Raw genomic sequence first — 8954 nt, 5'->3', positions numbered from 1 at the left:
CGGCCCTCGATGTTGCGCCGACCTGTGAAACCCCTCTAAAGCCCATCTACACTATTCCCTTATCGTCCATATGTCTATCCAATGACCATTTAAATGCCCTTAGTGTTGGCGAGTCCACTACTGTTGTAGGCAGGGCATTCCACACCCTTACTACTCTCTGAGTAATGAACCTACCTCTGACATCTGACCTATATCTATCTCCCCTCAATTTAAAGCTATGTCCCCTCGTGCTGGACATCACCATCCGAGGAAAAGACTCTCACTGTCCACCCTATCTAATCCTCTGATCATCTTGTTTGCCTCAATTAAGTCACCTCTTAACCTTCTTCTCTCTAACGAAAACAGCCTTAAGTCCCTCAGCCTTTCCTCATAAGATCTTCCCTCCATACCAGGCAACATCCTGGTAAATCTCCTCTGCACCCGTTCCAATGCTTCCACATCCTTCGGAGGCAGCCAGCTGCTTACGTCGTCCTGTGGCCTTTGATGCCCTTGGCGGGCGTCCTCTGGGGCTCTTGGGCCGGAGGGAGCCAGCTCACTTGTTGGCGGCACATGCACAGCCGTGCCGCCCTGTCCCGTGTGCTGACTGTGAGACACGGTGTCATCAGAGGAACTCGGGGGAGCTGGTGACCATTGACGCCACTCAATGGGACACACAGTGTCCCCTCATCCTGAGTAGTCCCCATAAGGCCCTGGGGTTCACCTTGGGACGGAGGGACAGCTGGTTCGAGCCCCGGCTGCCCCTGCATCATCTGGCTCTGCCACCCTGGCGGTTCCCCATGGCCCGCACCATCGTGTCGATGCCCTCGGCGATGCTCCTCAATGACTGGGACAATGCCTCGGCAGTGCCCACCTGAGAGCGGGAAATGTCCCGCAGAATCTCAGAAAGGTGGGCCTGGCGCTGGGTGACATCCCCCAGCGAGGCTGTCATACTGCCGGGGCCCTCCGCCATGGCTGTCACCGACTGTGTGACACCTTGGACACCTTCACCAATGATGCTGGCATCATGCACTGGGCTCTCCACTGCGGACGCCACCCTAGCAGTGTTGGCCTCGGTACCACACATTGCCAGCAACATCTCCTGCACCCATAGCCTCTGGGACTCCTCCAATCGGCTATGGATCTGCTGGAGTGTCGCTGAGATCTCCCTCTGAATGTCCCGGCAACTCCCTAACGTCTCCATCAGCTCCGGGTTTACTTCTTCCACAGGCTCAGCATTAGGCTGGGACCCAACTGGGTCCTGGGATTGAGCAGACCTCCAACTATTGTCTCAGCTGGGAGTCTCTGCCTCTACCTGATGTGCACCATCAGCAGTGCGGTGCTCACCAGATTATGCCCCAGTCGCCTGACCACTAACATTTCCCACCGAGGTGTGTGTATCTCTGCTGGTGGAGGGTGGGGATGACAGCTGTGCCGTGACTATTATGGTGGCATCCACGGAGCTCTCCTCCGAGATGTTCCCATGGGAGGCTGGAGGGGGCCACCCGGAATGGGCCAGTGCCGGCGGCTGGAGGACCTGTGGGAGAATGTGGCCAGTCGGAGGGATGGGTCAGTCAGTGAGGCAATAACAACTCATGTTTGACAGGTCCTTTGGCCGAGGCGGGTGATTCCTCATCTCTGCGACCTCTGCCAGCCTCTGCGTTGGTGACTGCTCTGTCTTCAGCCACCCCAGTCACCTCCAGGGCACACTTCCCGAAGGTGGTGCGGATTCTTCTATCCGTCACCCCGGAGCCAATCCAGGCCGAGGGTCCGGAAGGTCGTGGCATTTCCCGCTCGCTACTGAAGGGAGATGTCCTGAAATGAGACCCCTTAAAGTTGGATAGCTAGGATAACACTAGAATAGTTCTACATAAGTTAGTTTATTGAGGATTGCGACTAATCATAGAAAGTATTTCCAGTAATCATTACTACCCATTGAACATTTATTTTTAGAAACATATCAAAAAATGTAGTTTATTACAAACATATATCGAAACAGGTTACAGGAAATAAACACCCGAGGAAACAGACTTCCCAGCAATCAACTATACAGTCTGTACAAATCTTTTCCCTTTTTCACTCTCCCCCCATCCGCTGCCCCCCCCCCCACCCTGCGACAAATAGCCCCTCAAACATGGTCACAAACATCCCCCAACTTTTCTCAAACCCCCCCTGCAAAGCCCCTTAACTCATACTTTATCTTCTCTACCACAGGAAGTCATACAGGTCACCCAACCAGGCCGCTACCCCCGGTAGCGATGCCACTCCAGTAAAATTCTCCGCTGTGCAATCAGAGAGGCGAAGGCCAAGACATCGGCCTTCCTCCACACCATGAGCTCCGGCTTCTCTGAAACCCAAATATCGCCACCAAAAGGGTTCGGGTCCACCTCCTCCTCCACTATCCTGGCTAAGACCATGAACACACCCGCCCAGAATCTTCCCAATTTCCCCCAAAACATGTGGCGTGATTTGCTGGCCCCTACCCACACCTCACACTCATCTGCTACCCCCTGAAAGAACTCAGTCATGCTCACGCCTGTGCACCACTTTAAACTGTATCAGGCTCATCCTTGCACAAGAGGAGGTCCCATTTACCCTACGCAGTGCCTCCCTCCATACTCCCCAATTGATCTCCCCTCCCAACTCTGCTTACAATTCTCCTTGATCTTCACCACGTGCTCGCCTCCCTGCTCCCCCAGCCACTTGTATATATCCCCAATTCTTCCCTCCCTTTCCACATCCGGAAGCAGCAGTCTCTCCAGCAGAGTGTAACCCGGCAATCTAGGGAACCCCTTCCGGACCATTCGTGCAAAGTCCCTAACCTGCAGATACCTGAACTCACTCCCCCTCAGCAGCTCTACCCTTTCCCTTAGCTCCTCCAGACTGGCGAACCCTTCCTCCAAATACAGATCCATCACCTTGATCAGCCCCACTTCCCTCCACCTCCTGTATACACTATCCATTCCCCCCCCCCCCTCCCCGGCTCAAACATATGATTCTCACACAGCAGCGTCAACACCGACCTCCCTTTCACCCTAAAATGTCTCCTCAACTGATTCCATATCTTGACTGTGGACTGCACCACTGGGCTCCCTGAATACCTACACAGGGCATTGGCAACGCTGCGTATTTTTAGAACATAGCAGTAACGAGCACTCAAATTCTTGCTGAAAGCAGTGTCCACAATGCATGATGGGATTTAAGCTAGCTAACTTGCCCATGTTTTAAGACAAACAGGATTAGACAGAAATAGTGTGGTCAGCAATAACACAGACAGCTCAGTAACAGTTTGTGGGGTAAAGATGAACCAACTTCAACATCCTGCCCATGGATGAACAACCATGAACAAGCTAAGATAAGTAACATGGGAATGGCAAAAAATCAAATTCATAACAGATAAAGCATCCTGGTAAAGAGCAGGTGGCAGGATGTGGTTAAATCATGAGTTGATCACAGTCATCATGCTACTTATAGTAAACTTTTTGGTCAATATCAAATTGACAGCTCCAAGGATTGGATCAAGTCTAACTGGGGTGGGTGATTGTTTTTTGGAAAATTGGATAATTGGGGCGTCTGCACTAGTGTAAAGCAGAGTGGTTTTGGCATTTATCCAAATCATATGTTGACCAAGCTTAGAAAAATAAAGCCGTCTTAACCAGAGTTCATGTGTCTGCAGGCCTTTGTGTTCAGCTGAGGTGTAACTAAAAGGGAGGAACCCCATGTAAAGGCCACCTCAATACTCAGTCCTTGAAAACACTCCTAAAGCTACCACACTTAGTAATCTTTCCGGAGAATCCCATCCAAGGCAGTAGATTGGTGCTATAATGGAAACAAGAGGTGCAAAATTGGGAGCTGAATTTCCCTGGTTATAGAGTCTTCAGACACAATAGCGTGGAAGATTAAAAAGGATATACTAAATGGGCCAACGATGATATACTAAACGGGTCAGCGAATGAGGCTTTATGGGTTGAGCTTTGAAATAAAAAAGGGGCAATTACGCTGGGAGTAGACTATAGACCCCCAAATAGTGAAAAGGAGATGGAAGAACAAATATGTAGGCAAATTTCTGCCTGTATGAACATGAGGGCAATAATACTAGGAGACTTTAACTAACCCAATATCAGCTGGGGACCAAAGAATATAAGGGACACTGAGGGAGAAAAACATCATACAGTGTGTCCAGGAAATCTTTTCAACAATCAGTGACAAACCCAACGAGAGAGATGCAATTCTAGACCTGGTCTTGGGACTGTTGAAGGAGGTCATGAATAAAGGGTTGGGATCCTTGATAGTTGATAAGCTGCCAGGGTCTGATAGATTGTTTCTGAGGCTGCCAAAGGAGGTCATGGAGCAAATAGCAGATACTCTGAGGATGATTTTCCAATCCTCACTCGGTACAGGGGAGGTACCAGAGGACAGGAGAAATGCAAACATGGTTCCATGGTTTAAAAAGTGTCAAAGGAAGTGCCAACAAATTATGAGCCAGTTAGACTTCCGTCAGTGGTGGGCAAATTAATAGAATCAATCCTGAGAGACAGCATTAACTGTTGTGTAGAATGGCATGGACTAGTCAGGGATTGTCAGCATGGGTTTGCTTAAGGAAGGTCTTGCCTCACAAATTTGATTGAATTCTTTGTGGAATTGACAAACCGGGTTGATGAAGGACCTTCGATGGCGGCCATGGAGTGAGTGGTCGCATATTTGGTGGCTCTCAGTCGAGGTGGATTTTTTCGGTCCTTTCCCACCCGAATTGTGTGGTGTTCGTAGAAGAAGGTGCATGAGTGCCCAGGGAATGTGATACTCCTCTGGTGGGGCTGGAGTATGGCTCATCGGACGAGGAGTGCCACGAGGAAGAGCGAGTAACTGGTGCAGAAAAGATTTTGCGATGCAACACAGGAGAAGATGGCGGATAGCAAGGGGTCAGTGCTGCCCTCCCAGTGGTCAATGGAATAGCTGGTGGAATTGTCTCAATGGCAAATTTCAGCAGCAGTGGAAGGAGACCTCAGAGGATTTGGTCAAGGTGGTGGAGCTGTTTATGGCGGCGATCGAGCGGGTGGAACAGAGGCAGGAGGCTCAGGGCCTGGCAATCCAAAACGTGGAGGAGTCGGTGGTGGAGCATGAGGATCGATTGACCTCACTGGAGGCGGAGATGGGAATGGTGTTGAGCAGCCCTGAAGGAGAAGCTGGAGGACCTTCAGAACCGCTCCAGGAATGTGAGTACATTGAACGTTAGAGAGGAGATCTGTGTAAAGTGTGGGACACTTTGGGTGGATGGATTGGGGAAGGGTACGGCGGGGGAGTGGTGATGGTGATTATGCCTTTGGTTTCTCTTTGTTTGCTGGGAGGGTTGAGAAGGGTGCGGAGTGGATTTGAAGGATGAGGGGTAGTCAGAGGTTTTGGGCGAGGGCTACCATGTTAGCTGGCTGGGCTAGTTAATGGGATTAAAGTGGGGTGTTGCCAGGGAGAAGGTGTGGGGGAGGAGTGAGGGGGGATGGGGTTGATTCTCTGTTTGGGTTGGGGGAGGGTTGCTGACATGGGTGTGGTTAGTGCGGCGCAGTTTGAGAAGGGGTATGGCTGATCGGGACAGGAGGAGGCCGTGAGCCCCCCGAGCAGGCTGGTTATTTGGAATGTGCGAGGGATGAATGGACCGGTTCAACGGTTGCGTGTTTTCACACAAATGAGGAGTTTGAAGGCGGACGTTGTGTTTTTGTAGGAGACGCACCATGGAAAGTTGATTGCAAGATATACCTAAAGTAGGGGCTGTTTAGCACAGGGCTAAATCGCTGGCTTTGAAAGCAGACCAAGGCAGGCCAGCAGCACGGTTCGATTCCCGTATCAGCCTCCCTGAACAGGCGCTGGAATGTGGCGACTAGGGGCTTTTCACAGTAACTTAATTTGAAGCCTACTTGTGACAATAAGCGATTTACATTTTTCATTTCAAGTAGTGGAAAACCTCGATGATGTTGTGGCCACAGGAGTCCCTTGTGGAGTCTCACTTAAGTTGGGATCTTTACTCTGGATGTAACAGGAATGAGTGACAATGCCAAGCAGTGTGTTAAAATAACAATTTTATTAAATAATGGTGATTGCAATAATCATAGTGATGTAAAAATTATAGTTAATAATATCAAAAGAAAGATGTAAAAATAAAGATAACTTTATTGAAAGGAGAAAGTACTTTCTAAATGTAAATGTCAGAACAAAAGGAGTTTTATTCAAAACGCAAACAAAACCCCGAAATTGTCCATTTCACAACAGGATGTTAAATTGGTAAAATCCTCCTTTAGTACATACATTCCCAAATTCATGAATAGTCTTGAGGACAGTTGAGTTGATGTCCTTTCCTCCATAGCCTTAGTCGCCTAACCCACTCCAGCTGCAGCCATGAATCCTGGAAGCTCTGTCCCTTAAGCTAAATTTCTGGCTTTATTTCAGCCTTTTGAGGCCCCTGCCTCAGGGCTGCACAATGTCACAGTGGTTAGCATTGCTCCCTCACAGCAGTGACCCAGGTTCAAGTCCGACCTTGGTGACTGTGTGGAGTTTGCATATTCTCCCCATGTCAGAGTGGGTTTCCTCTGGGTGCTCCGGTTTCCTCCCACAGTCCAATAATGTGCCGATTAAGTGGATTGGCCGTGCTAAATTGAACCTTAGTGTCCAAAGATGTGCAGGTTAGGTGGGATCACACAGACATTCAAACCTCCACACCAACGGACAGTGGCAGCCATGTGTCCTTTCTGCAAGATGCACTGCAGTAACTCACCAAGATTCCTTCGACAGCTCCTTCCAAACCCAAAACCGCTACCATCTAGATGGACAACAGCAGCAGGAGCCTGGGAAACCCACCACCTGGAGGTTCCCCTCCAAGTCACTCACCTTTCTGACTTGGAAATATATCGCCGTTCCTTCAGTGTCGCTGGGGTAAAATCCTGGAATTCTCTCCCTAACAGCACTGTGGGTGTACCTACACCTCAGGGAATGCAGCGGTTCAAGAAGTCAATTCACTACAACCTTCTGAAGGGCAACTATGGATGGGCAATAAATGCTGGCCTAACCAGCGATGCCCACATCCCATAAATTAATTTTTAAAAACAGGGGGCGGAATTCTCCGCTCCCGGGAAAAATCATGAAGGCTGCCGTGAAGTCGGCCAAGTTTCACGACGGCCTCGGAGCCACTCGGCCCATCCAGGTCGAAGAATCGGCGGTCACCATGAAAAACGGCGAGCAGCAATTCTTCCGAGCGGGGGGTGGGAGAATCATGTGGGGCGCCAGGGAGTCATGAAATTAGTCGGAGGGCCCTCCCGCGATTCTCCCACCCGGCGTGAGGAGCGGAGGATCGCGCCCAGGGGCTGGGGCAGGGAAGGGTGCTCCTACAGAGGGTCAATATAGACCCGATGGGCTGAATGGCCTCCTTCTACTCTGTTGGCATTCTATTCTATGGATCCTATGGAATTGAGATGTTCTCAAAACAAGAGTCTGGAATCATGAGTCCTTGTCAATTCTCCTCTCAGGCACTGAAAGACTTCATAGACTTTGCCGTATTTGATTTGTTTCCATGTCTTTTGATGGAGTCTCCCATCTTCCATCAGTCAGGTTGTATATTCATCAATCAATATCCATCTATTGATCCTGCTCCACCCCGTGTGTAAAGCTATTCATTGTCGTGCATGTAGTTCAAGGATCATCAAGTGCAGTGAGACAAAAAGACAACTTTTATTTTTGTGATCCAACTTGGAAAGGGGAAAGAAAGATGTCAGCTAAATTCCAGCTGTGGATGGCCAGTATGAAAAACACAGTCTTCGGAAAACACATCTACAGTTAATTAGATCTCCACTGATTACTATTGATACATTCATCCAGGCTCAATCACACCTAAGTTTTAACTGATGTCCTCAAAGTAGGATTCAATGAAGACTTATTAATGATCAGAAGTGATTCAGAAATAAAATTACAAAAATTAGTGATTGCCGGTTGTAAGCCTAAACATTCCCCGCAACTTATATTCCCAGGGGCTTGTTTAGCACAGTGGGCTAAACAGCTGGCTTGTAATTCAGAACAATGCCAGCAGCGTGGGTTCAATTCCCGTACCGGCCTCCCCGAACAGGCAATGGAATGTGGTGACTCGGGGCTTTTCACAGTAACTTCATTGAAGCCTACTTGTGACAATAAGCGATTATTATGCTGCGAGAGGCAGCATGGTTTTGTGAAGGGGAGGACGTGTCTCACTAACTTGATAGAGTTTTTCAAGGAGATCACAAAGCTGATTGATGCAGGTAGGGCCTTTGACAAGGTCCCTCATGGCAGACTGGTACAAAAGGTGAAGTTACACGGGATCAGGGCTGAGCTGGCAAGATGGATACAGAACTGGCTAGGTCACAGAAGGCAGAGAGTAGCAATGGAAGGATGCTTTTCTGATTGCAGGACTGTGACTAGTGGTGTTCCACAGGGATCAGTGCTAGGACCTTTGCTGTTCATAGTATAGATAAATGATTTGGAGGAAAATGTAACTGGTCTGATTAGTATGACTGCAGATGACACAAAGATCAGTGGAATTGCAGATAGCAATGGCGACTGTCAGAGGATACAGCCGGATTTAGATCGTTTGGAGACTTGGGCGGAGAGATGGCAGATGGAGTTTAATCCGGACAAATGAGAGGTACTGCATTTTGGAAGGTCTCATACAGGTAGGGAATATACAGTGAATGCTAGAACCCTCAAGAGTATTGAAAGTCAGAGAGATCTGGGTGTACAGGTCCACAGGTCACTGAAAGGGCCAACACAAATGGAGAAGGTAGTCAAGAAGGCATACGGTATGCGAGATACCCTCAATCACGACACAGGAGAGAAGATAGATGATTCAAAGGCTTTAATCATCTGAGGACTGTACAGCAGCTGAGAAGTGTGCTCATCACATGTGGCCTGAGTGAGCCTTAACTTATATACCGTTTCCATGGGGTGGGGCCAGAGGCGGAGTCCTCCAG

The sequence above is a fragment of the Scyliorhinus canicula genome, chromosome 1, assembly GCF_902713615.1.
Source record: "Scyliorhinus canicula chromosome 1, sScyCan1.1, whole genome shotgun sequence".
Lineage (NCBI taxonomy): Eukaryota > Metazoa > Chordata > Chondrichthyes > Carcharhiniformes > Scyliorhinidae > Scyliorhinus > Scyliorhinus canicula.
This window is presented reverse-complemented; position numbering follows the sequence as displayed.